The sequence below is a fragment of the Stegodyphus dumicola genome, chromosome 7 (genome assembly GCF_044657685.1).
Source record: "Stegodyphus dumicola isolate Sdum_Otavi_A_Nest chromosome 7, ASM4465768v1".
Taxonomy (NCBI): Eukaryota; Metazoa; Arthropoda; class Arachnida; order Araneae; family Eresidae; genus Stegodyphus; species Stegodyphus dumicola.
The window spans coordinates 158,935,396-158,947,689 of NC_140774.1; positions in this window are offsets into that span (position 1 = coordinate 158,935,396).

Sequence of the window (12,294 nt, forward strand, 5' to 3'; positions counted from 1 at the left end):
ACTAAAATTCTGCCGACCACCCTCTAAATACGCGAACTGTACACTAAACTGAAATTATCCTGCTCATCCTTCATTACTCCTTTGATCTAGTTCAAATTTTTCTGTTCATTTTGAATATGCACCGATATTTCTGAAAATGCACCAATATTTCTTTCTGTTATTGTACCTATTAAACCTATTAAATATGTTGCTTGTTTGAGATTGTACATATCACCGATGAAGCACGAGTCTAGCTAAAAATCAGTTCTCTGGAAAAAAGCTACTAAAATTGCTTTTGCATTCTGCACTCTGGAATTATGAAAATTATCAGTATGTACATTATTTTATGCTGTAAATTGTATTTCTGCTTCAATTTTCTCAATTCAGGACTTTCCAAGACTTACCTCCAATTCACCATGCTTCCCGAAGACCACGTGACAATTGGTCACACCCTTCAATCACTACCTCCAATTCACCACGCTTCCCGAAGACCACTTGACAGTTGGTCACATCCTTCAATCACCCCCGCGAACGGGCTGGCTGCATGGGTGTTTTCGTGGTTTTCCCCATGTGTAACGTGCATACGAGCCAGTTTCCCTTAGAAAGTCCTCCACGAAAGGCATCCCTCCCCTTAGGCAGATAGCCCTCGTGTGCTTTGCCATAATTAAGTACACCACACCACACCTTCAATCACCACCTCCAATCCAGCTCTTTCAGAGCTCACGTAAGAGATCTACACTGTGAGGCGCCCTCAGCGACCCAACTTCAGAGAGCTGCAAAACGTTGTACTATCATTTCATGCCGCGAATATCGCATACTGCACGCAGCATATTCGCAGCATAAAAAGTGGACCTAGGAACTAGAAACTACCTGGAGTAGTTGTTTTTGTTGCGAGGTGTTAGCTCAGCGAGATCGGAGTACTGAGATATCTCCGGGTTAGCTTTCGCTTTAGATGCACTTTGCATTGCGTTGTATTTACTGAAGTATAACTACTGATTGTACTCTGTGATACTGTGAAAACCTGTACGAGTATTTCAGTGAAAAATTCCAGAACTTTGAAGTGTTTTATTTGATAAAAGTAAATTTTACTAACCTGTCATCGGACCCATATGCATTCAAGTTATTATGAACCCGTACGCGCGCAACAATGCTTATGATAATATAATGTATATAATTATTTTCAGGATTGTATTAGAATAATTGTGCCAAGGAAATGTTTTTCTGGACATTGTGTTGAATCTGTTATTGATTTAAAAGATATTTATGATTATAAAATATATGTAAATGTTCTCAAGATTAAATGAGATAATTTTGCTCCCTGAAATTGCCAAATAAGTGCATTTTCTGGATCTTGTGTTGAGTTGTAGGTTCATTAGGTTATTTCAAAGCAGAAGACATGAAAAATGAGAAACGCCCTCGCCGGGACTCGAACTTCGGACCTTTCGATACGCGCCGAGCGTGCTGACAATTGCCCTACGAAGGCATGATAAGACGGCAGGAGAAATATCTTATATAACCCCCTTTTCAAAAGGAGACTGAGGATTAGTGGACCCAATCGCCAACTCTTGGCGGTGCAGAATCATCAGCAACCACCTTTTTTCAGTTCGGGCACCGCAGTAGAGTCATTAAGTTATTTCGAAGCAGGAGACATGAAAAATGAGCAATGCCCTCGCCAGGACTCGAGCCTCGGATCTCTCGATAGGCGCCGAGTGTGCTGACCAAGAAGGCATACTAAGAGGGTGGGAGAAATACCATATAGAATATGTTATTCATTCAAAAGATAATGTTACGTGCAGAGGATTACCGAAACGGATTCGTAATGAACTGAATGCTCAGAGAACTGATGATAGCTTGATATAATTTATTTCACCACAAGAAACACTATACAGTTCTGGAACTTTCCACAAAAGTTCTCGTACAGCTCTTCACAGTATTGCAGAGCACAATCAGTAATTAAACTTCAAATTACTAAGAACTTTAAACATAGCAGTGCAAGCGCATCTAAATAGCGATGCTGTCACGGAGATATCTCAATACCCATAATTCATGCTGGACTAAACAACATCTCAGAATAGATGGTATATCCGGTCTTATATAGTTTTCACACAGCCTCCGAGAAATCTCTAGTAACTTCAGTGGCGTAGCGAGCATAACTGGCGCCCGGAGAAAAATACCTTTTCGGCGCCCCCCGCCCAAAAAAACACTTACAGTAATATAATGTATAGAATATCTTTGTAATAAGAAAATAATGCAAATAATAATAAAATGATGAAGCTGAGATAAAAAAAATACTCTAAAACATATTAAGAATAGTCACTACCTAACCATACTAGCATTGGATTCGGAAATGTATCTGTGTCGGCGAAAAAAGAAGACATACGATGATCTAGAATTAGTAAAGGGTATTATTTATTTTACATATTTATATAATTGTTTTTAAAAAAGTACAATTTTTAAACAATTAAACGTTTTATATGTATTATAGATAAGTAGATATATTTATTAATAATAATATAATATAATAATACATTAATACAAGTAATTACTATGTATACATTTTTCTTGCCTTAAATGAAGCAAATTTATCAATTACTTCATCAAAGTAGATCCTTTTAAATTTTTCTCTTTCCACATTTAAAAATGCTAGAAGACTTAGGGGGATCTTGTCCCATCGTTGATTGTAAATTTGTCAAAGTTTATTTTAATTTGCTGAACAAACGTTCACAGCTAGCATTTGATAATTGAAATAGTAAAGAGTATTTGAAGTGCGACTCTTAGGTTTGGAAAAACATTTTCTCCATAGATCTGAAAAGGAGTTTTAGGTTCAGTTTCTTTACTACTGCGAAGTAACATCTTGCAGTCACACTTACTATTCAAAACAATTAGGGGATATTGTGTGTTCGGTATATAAAATAATCATATAATCGACAACCTTTTGAACAAAAGGAAATAGGACAGATTATAAAGGAAAATTATAACGTTTACAAAGTTGGGAAAATCGAATTGAATCTGTGACGTCGAAAACTATATGTATTAGATAAGGAGTAAGAAGCGACCTGCATCCTTCCTTTTGTAGTAGGAGAAAGCGTTAAATGCTTTGTAGCAGGGTATATACGATGTCTCAGCCTGATGACTTAGTTGAATCTCTAGCCAGGATGCATATCAGTCGTTTACAGGCGAGTCAAACGCAATCCTCTGTAGCGGAAGCTGTAGGAGTTTCCCAAAATGTTATTTCCAGGCTATGGAATCGGTTTCTGAAAACTGGATATGTTTGAGAAATTCGGGACAAGGTCGGTTTATCGTTTTAAAATAAAAAGCGGGAGCTATACGTGCATTTCGTTAATATATATATATATATATATATATATATATATATATTTTAGAGAAATAAAGTGGTCAGAAAGAACGTTTTGCAGGGATGTTTGTGGGACCCCCAAAAATCCTCTGAAACTTTTACGGACTTACTACCAACATTTTGGAGTTTCGAGAAGGGGGGGGGGAGAAATGAAAAATTACAATTATGAAGTATTGAATGACCTAATTATAAAAGTTCCATGAATTACTTTTTTTGCAAAATTAACAACCATAAATTTTCAAACATATAAACTACTACATTTTATGTAAATATTTTAAATTACCTGAATTAATTCTTTAAAAAAAATTATCTAATTTCTGCTGCTTTTTTTTATTTTCTGATGTTTGTGGGCTTGTCTTTCTTTTATGGTGAACTTCATAATTGCAGGAAGGTTGACTTTTATATTCCTCTTTTACAGTTGAAGAAATTTCCTCGAGAACTGCACATGCAGAGGTAGAAGCAGTTTGCTTTTCTGCTAATGTAGAAGGATTTTCAGAGACTTTATAGGTGACTCATCTGAAATACATGTTTTTAAGTCCTCTTGATATGTTTTCCAACTTCTGTTCATATTCAGTAAGAGATCTTTGTGAATTGGATCAGTCATTGGATTTTTTGAGCCATATTTTTTACATGAGGTTTCTTTAGAAGCCATTAAATCATATTTAACAGTCTGCACTGTATCTAGGGGATCAATCTTAAGAGAGGTTCTATAGTCAGTGACAAGTGTATCCATTAAGTTGAATGCCCTTTCCACTAATGGGCCATGGAAGCAGCTAAGGCAGGCTTTGACCAATTTAGCCAATGTAGGATACTTATAATCATTTGTGAAATAATCTTTTAAATTAAAAACTTTAGACCAATATTTATCAATTGTACACTTGACTTGATTTCCACTTTCATCAGATGTGTAGAGCATTTCTTTGGTGATATCAATATCACTCTGGTATAACCTTATTTCAGCTTCTACTTTTGACTTTTCATTATCACTAAAAATATGGGACATAAAAGATGATAATTTTTCAAAAGCTAATATTGTACTGGTTTTACCTCTTAGCTCTGGATCTAATGCTGTAAAACCAATTAGATATGAATTTTTAAGGGGTAATTTCTGTTTCATATGCTGTGCTGTATTAGTATAAGCTTTCATCAGAGAAATTTGGAATTCTTTTGCTATTGGATGATTTTTTGATAATTTCTTCAGGAGAGTGGAAGCTTCTGCACCAGTAAATATTACTTTGCTAGGTAGATGGAATTCTGGATTTGTGACATCAACCTTTAATAAATCATTATAAGATGTGCACTCTATATTTTCTGGCTTCATAAAAAAAAGAGAAAAATTTTGCCATCAATTTATAAATACAGGAATGTATTAAATGAAGCATTGGTTTTTTTGTTTCAAATAATTTAATATATGTGTTGAACTCTGGTAATACTGCTGAATACAATGCCATATTCAATAAAGTTTTGTTTTGCATAAGAAATAACCCATTTAGTATTCTTTTTTCCCGAGCTAAAGCATCCTTTGTGAGTTGTTGGGAATGCAAGTAAGAATACACCCCTTCAACAATTTTTTTCTGAGCTTCAGAAATATTTCTTTTATTGTATACAGTTTCAACATAAAAAAATAATCCCCTTTATCAGTTTTATCCAAGTAGTGAAAATAAAATGCAATAAGAGCATCCCACAGATCTTTGATTCTTTCTAAAACACATAAAATGTACACCCACCTATGGTCTGGTCTCTTCAAGGGCTTAAGTTTTTTAATGGCAAGGGATTCACAGATTTTGAAAAAATTTTCTCTTTTACTGCAGCTTTTCATATCAAAATAGATGTCATCAAACAAATCTTCTAAGTATCTATCAAAACATGAAGCAAATTTTTTTGCACAGTTATTAGCTGTGTGACATGTGTCACCATCAATATCTAATAAGTGGGGTGCTTTGTTTGATCGTAGTCTGGTTTCAACACCCTTTTTTTTTCCACGCATGGTGTTACATGAGTCCATTAATACACTAATTATGTTTGCCCATGGAATATTATTATCTTCAATAGTATTGACAACTGCTTTAAAAACAGCTTGTGAATTGCAAGATTCCATCTTTAGAGATGCAAAATGATGAACTACAACTTCATTTTGATTGTTGTCATAAAACTGCACCAATATTGCCAGTATACTTTCTTGAGCACTGCTAGTACTTTCATCCAAATTTAGAGAAAATGGAGTCTCCTTTAAAGTTTTAATGATATTTTCCTTAATAGTTTTTGCGAGCCCATATTTCATCTTATAACATGCAGTAGTCCTGAACATTTCCAACGAGTTTAGTGCTGTCTGATCGCGGCTCAACTGTTTGCAGAGTTCAATTAAATTGGGAGCTACATTGAAAGAAAGAGAATTCTCGGCGATAAACGAAGTTATTAATACCTCTTGGCGTGCTTTTCTTGTCACTATATCCAATGGCTGAGCATCAGTCTCCAGTAAGTCATCAGTATTTTTTGAATTAGCATAATTACTTAAAGTCATTGAATGTCTAATGCACTTTGAATATTTTATGTGCGTCACAGTTTTAGAATGATTTGTGAAAGCCTTGAATCCTTCCCCACCATACTTCAGCAGTGAGTTACAAAAAACACAATATGCTTGTCCAGCAACATTTATTTTCTTGCACTATGTACCGATGGTATCCCCATTACCATCTCTCCGTTCAATCCAATTCCACCTAAATGCATTCCGGACACCTTCTTCTAATTGTATAATATCACTATTTATATCGAGAAATTTCATAGTGAAATTCTCTTGCGTACATAAATAAAAAAATATTTCAATAAACGAAACGAAAAATTTACACGTGCATCAATAAATGAAACGAAAATTTTACACAGCGGAAAAAAAAAAGTTGAGAAGCGATCAATGACAAATAGCTAAAACGAAGTCTCTCCCTTTTTTTTTTTTTCCTGCCGCGCCTACTTGCCGAAAAGAATCCAGAAGAGAATGTCCGAGAACCGGGGGAATGAGTCATAACTCGCAATAAGGAAAGAACAAAAAAGAAGTTTTTTCCTTCTTTTCACGCATTATCACTGCCTTTGGAGAAAGAAAGGAAATGTTTTCACTACACACACTGACCTTGCGTTTTCTGCTTTCAAAGCAAACAAAATTACCCAGATCAAAATAAATAATTCATTATTATTCCTACTTCCTTTTGAACGACGATCCCCGGAATTTCCGGGTATTGAAGTTCAAAATTCCCGGAATTCCGGGGTTTCCCCGGAGCACAAACACCCCTGGTTTTGTATGCAGAGATTTTATTACACGTTTTAGCAGAAAAATCAAGAAAATAAATAATTAATTATATTATGATAATTATCAATTTTAAATATATTTTTCAGAAATCAATCAAAATAAAAACTGAAATTTTCCAGAAAATCTTGTTTGAAGATCATTTGGCACACGGGGCCATCATACACCCCTTTGCTACGCCATTGAGTAACTTCCATTTCTTGAAATTACTGCAAGGCATATGAGAGCCGGATACCGTAACAGTTCCGTATTAGATCAATTACATTTATTCACTCACAATACCCATTACAGTTATAAAGGGATCGGACCAAAAAATTTGCCAGCTTGGCGACATTTAACTATATAGTTGTTTGGCAATATCTAGCCATTTTAACTATACTAAAATATATATTTAAACTATACTATATATAGTCGTTTACTCAATGTTAAATGGACTTGCCCCTGTATTCTTATTTTGCCGGTACAGCATCTTCTCTTTCAAGCGTTTCATGTTACATTATGCAAAAAGTACTATATTTTTATATATAATTTCACTAAAATTATTTACCTATGTACAAAATTCGTAAGAAAATTTATGGTTTTATAATGTACGTAGTTGTTCCCAAGTTTGTCTGAAAATAATTTCGCTTGCCTAAAATTGCCAAAGAAATGCATTCTCTGGACCTTCTGTTAAACGTGTTACTGATTTAAAAGATATTTATGATTATATAATGCATGTTTTCTCAATTGTATAATAATAATTTTGCTTACTTAAATTGCCAGAGATGCATTTTCTGGATCTTGTGTTGACTCAGTTATTAATTTAAAAGACATTTATTGCTTAATAATGTATGTAAATGTGTTTAGGATTGTGTAAGAATAGTTTTGCTTGCCTAAATTTACAAAGATATGCATTTTGTGGACCTTGCATTTAATCTGTTATTGATTTAAAGACATTTACAATTCCACAATATACAGTTTTTGAAACGTTAAAAGTTACGAATGTAAAAAGGAAAATTAATGTCCACATTTTATATATCGAATGCATCGCCGAATGCAAATATTCAAACAAAATTAGCATAAAACGCGATTTCGCTGACATACCACAACGCCTTAAAAAGGGGAATGACGGACCTATGCGTCAGTTCGCAAACAGCTATAATTTTGTTAAAAACATGATGTGTCCGTAGCGCATTCTTTCAAACCATTTGGTATTTCTGTAATACGTCTGCTTCTGCTTTATTGTTTGCTATGCAGTTTAACAATAAAGCAAAAACTCTTTTGCTATGCGGTCTAACAATACCACAACCTCTTGGATCAATTTCATGCATATCCATTAAATAGTTTTTATTCTATGTTTCGTCTTTGTTGCTTTTTTTTAGCAGGTGTGTATATAGTGATGATGGATAGGTTTGGAAAACATCTTTCAAAGCTTTGAGTGTAAAACCATTGAATCATTTCTCCTTCTGCTCCTTAGTAGGACAGATTTTGGGAGCCTATGGTTCAAATGACTCAACTGTTTATTATGAGATTACTATGTATTATTAGAAAATCCTGTCTATTATGAAGAAATTAACAGTATCCTGTACGATTGTGAAACTGTGATAAATTCAAGACCACTGACTTACTTGTCCGAGAACCCAGGCGATTTGATTCTGTTAATCAAATTCGCTACGACACTTACCATATTATTAAAGTATTACAGTAATGAACGAATTTTGAAATTTAGTATTTTATACCTAAATCACTCGGGCCTGTGAATAATTTTAAAATTTACAATCAGTTTTAACAAAAGTTGGGCCCCGTGCCGGCGTACTCTGGTGATTACACGATTCAATCCATGTGCCATATCATACTAAAAATAGCAATATCAACAAACCCTTTAACACTGCATCAAGGCTACAAAAATACAAATGCTCCAATGACGCCAAATAACTTGGTTAGAAAGTTATGAGTAGATTTTTCCACAACCTGGAAATCTCGTAATTCCTCCTATTTTCTCCGTTCCCCTCATAAAAAATCCACAAACAACAACTTTCAAGAATGACCACGTCGAGGCGAAAAGATGTTTTAGCCGTGAAGTAGTTTATTGTGTTTCAAGGTTTTCTGCATTTAAACATAAAAAAAACAAGATAAAATATAACGTATAAGAAATGGTAGTCTTTTAATTAATACCTCCTTGGCTGAACCTAATTGATTTCCTAAACATTAGGGCCACAATAGCCGGATAAATGCATTACCAAAGAGTTTGAGGAATGCTGGATTAGCATGTGAGCCTGAAATTAATTCTGTTGAGTGTTGCCATCTGGTGGGGACAAAGGGAAAGATTGTCCACATGGTTATCGTAAATATTGATTCGTTATGCTAAGTGAATTTCTTTCAAGTCATGCGAAACCCAAATATCGAGCTTCTGAACGCTTCCAAGACAATGTTGGAAACGGTAATAGTTAAACGTATTTCTTCTTCAAATTGTTGAGACTACCTTCATGGCAACTACTCCGGTAAAAGAAAAAAAGAGAAGAAGAAAATATGTTTAATTATTACCGTTTCCAACATTACTCCCTCACCAACTTTAAAAAACTTGTGATAAAGCTTACCATAATAACCCTGGACAGATATAGCAAATGACTGGTCAACAGATTTAGGTTCTTCAGATTGTGATATGCTTGAATGTTGGAAGTCATCTGATGAAGATGGAGAACCGAAAGATGAGAAAGCGGGGCTAAAAATGGTGAAGCAGAGGCTAATGAAAAGACTGCTTACAAAGATAAGGATGCAAAATCTTCTGATGACTCAGCTCCTAAGTTATCCTTAATCTGTTACGTGTGCAAGGTTAAATGCTCTACTCGCGAAAGACTTACTAAGCATCAAAATAGTAAAATTCACACATCCAAGATAGAATTACAATACAACTCCAATTATACGAACTCCGACTATCCAAATCGCTGATTATCGGAATTGCTTTCAGAATTTAACAAAAGACGGAAACGTAGTGTTGGAGAATCAACGATTTCTAACATTAGAAGCAAACCTACGCTTTAAACTTCGTGTCACTACTTGAAAACGAAGATGAAAGTTCTTCAAGAAAATCAATGCAGCAACAAACAGAAATTTAGAAGATGTCGTTTTCAAGTGGTTTTTGCAGCAATGTTCTATAGGAAACCCAATTTCGGGTCCGATTCTTTATGAAAAAGCTCAGAAGCTTGGTTGTTCATCCTTTATAAGTAGCAGCCATATTAGACCCGTACATTTGACCATGACATTGTACAGTATCCAAACGATCAAGTGTAAATTTTTCCACAATCCACTGAGGAATATATTCTCCTGTCTTTCCACCAACTTCTATGAAATGAATAAAACTTTCCTTTATTTCAACATATCACCACATTTTTTTTTATGTATCAAATCAGCTGGTTCATTTCTTTTGGATACAGCACATTTCGAATCCAATAGAGCATTATTGTGTAGTATTCAACTCCTTTGAAATCGTTTAAAATGGTACTTAGCCATTTTGTCAATAATTTCTTTGATATATTTCAAACCTGTCCCTTTTTAGGTTCTCTAATTGGTGCTTAAGAATTGAATTATGTTTGGCAAGACAATAAGAAAGATACAATACAGCAACCATGACTATGTGTAGGATCTCTCTCCATTTAATTTCTCCATGTGAATTAGTCGTGATGGATGACTTGGCAAGACTTCATCTGTTGAATTCGAATTTTTCACTTAATCATGCACTCTCTGAGGATTTCAGTCACTTCATGCTCAGTTAATCTTTCTGAAGCCTTTTTCCAATTAATGAATCCTATAATACACAAAAGCTCAGAAGAATGTAACTGCAGTGAATGTTTCTGATAAATCTTGCAGTGTGTACAAATAATTGCATTTTTGGTTTTAGAAATATAAGACAAGATCATTTAATCTTATCATTATTTGCCAATATTCTGCACCACACAGATGTCAAATGTCTGCCATCACATTTAGTGGACCCAAGGTCTATGTTTTCTGACTAAAAATACAGTTTGACTACTTAAGAAAGATCGCTCAATTTTTTTTTTTTTTTTTCCTGTGACTGGCTTGGCCCCAACAAATCAACCATTTGTAGGTCTTCATCTTTCTGTTGCTCATCCCCACCTAAATAATTATATCTTTTCTATCTTGGCTTCATGTCTTCCAGCTGTTCGTTTAAGGTCAATGAAGAAAGTTGTTCTCCCAAATTCTGACTTGCAGACTGTTTGGGGATGAAGATGCTTCATCTTGGTTATGCAAATTGCAAGAAATATTAATATCCTATAGAACTCAGCATCATTGGAAATTCAGGCAGGGTCTGACAGTTCACCTCTTCTGTGAAGCCATTTATTTCATCTTAGCTGTAGTTTATTTTTCCTGTTTGGCCCTATCTTTGGCTCTTTTTCTATATTTTGCTTTTGAAAGCTTTTTTTCTTGGCATATCCATGATTTCTTTCACCCTAGATAAAATAGTAATCTAAAATGCTTAATTTACAGTACTTTCTATGTCATATGTAATATACAAGTAATAAATCTTAAATAAGATACAATATATTTTCTGCCAATTATCATCTAAATCTTGGATTAAGGGGGGGGGAAGCAAATTTAAAAATTGAGAATTTGTAATAGTTTTAATAGTATTTTTTTTTTTTTTTTGGGAGGGGAAAGGTGAGAGACCGCTAGAGGGCAAATATCTAAATCCGTTGCTATGCTGTAATACATTAAGCAGTACATCAATCGTACGTTAATTATAATGAGAACTAGTATAATTTTAGAATGTGATTGCTCTCAATAAATATCAATAAACCCTGTACTGTTATACATGTCTCATTTTCTCATAACAATGTCATGAAAACTCTCAGATACTTGGCTCCATTTTTTAGGTACCCTGCTAAACCTGTCTGTAAAATATATTAATATATTTTGTCCACGTAAGTTAAATAATTCTGTTTTTATTTAAACAGTATTTTTGCTTTTTTGGAAAAATTTGTGTTAAATTCAGATGCAAGCAGCTTTTCACTGAAACCACTGCTAATTTAAGGTTAAATTTATGAAAAATGATACTGAAATAGTTGCTGAAGAAACAACTACATACTTAAATGTGAAATGCCTTAATAATGCAAATGGCTTATAATAACTAATTTAGTGTATTATATAAATTATTATAGATTTAAAGCAACATATTTGCTAATTCTACAATATGCACACAACTTTATTATCCTAACGTTAAGTGAAAAAAATCTGATGTTTTTTCATAATGAGTATAAAACTTTCCAAATAAAGTATAAGAATAGGAACAGAGAGACATTAAAAGTTATTCGGGGGGAAAAAAATTGAAATTGCCAAAACATGAATATTTTCATCATTTAAAAGCCTTCTGTAACTAGGAACATATGTCTACACCAATGATTGTGAAAATAAAGGCCAAGTAAAGACTTTTAAGCCATGTAAGGCGAAGAGCATATATGTGCTGCTGCTCTTCTGCTTTTCTTTGAATTACGACACAGTGAATTTAAAGTAAATCTTATTTAGTAAATCACTGAATATATAATTTTGGAGAATTTAATCTAAAAGAATAATAATTTGCTGTTTGAATGGGATAAAGATATGGAGCTATATAGTTAAATTCCTCTGTGTCATTGGATTATACTCAGTCACAATGTTCGGAAGTCTGATG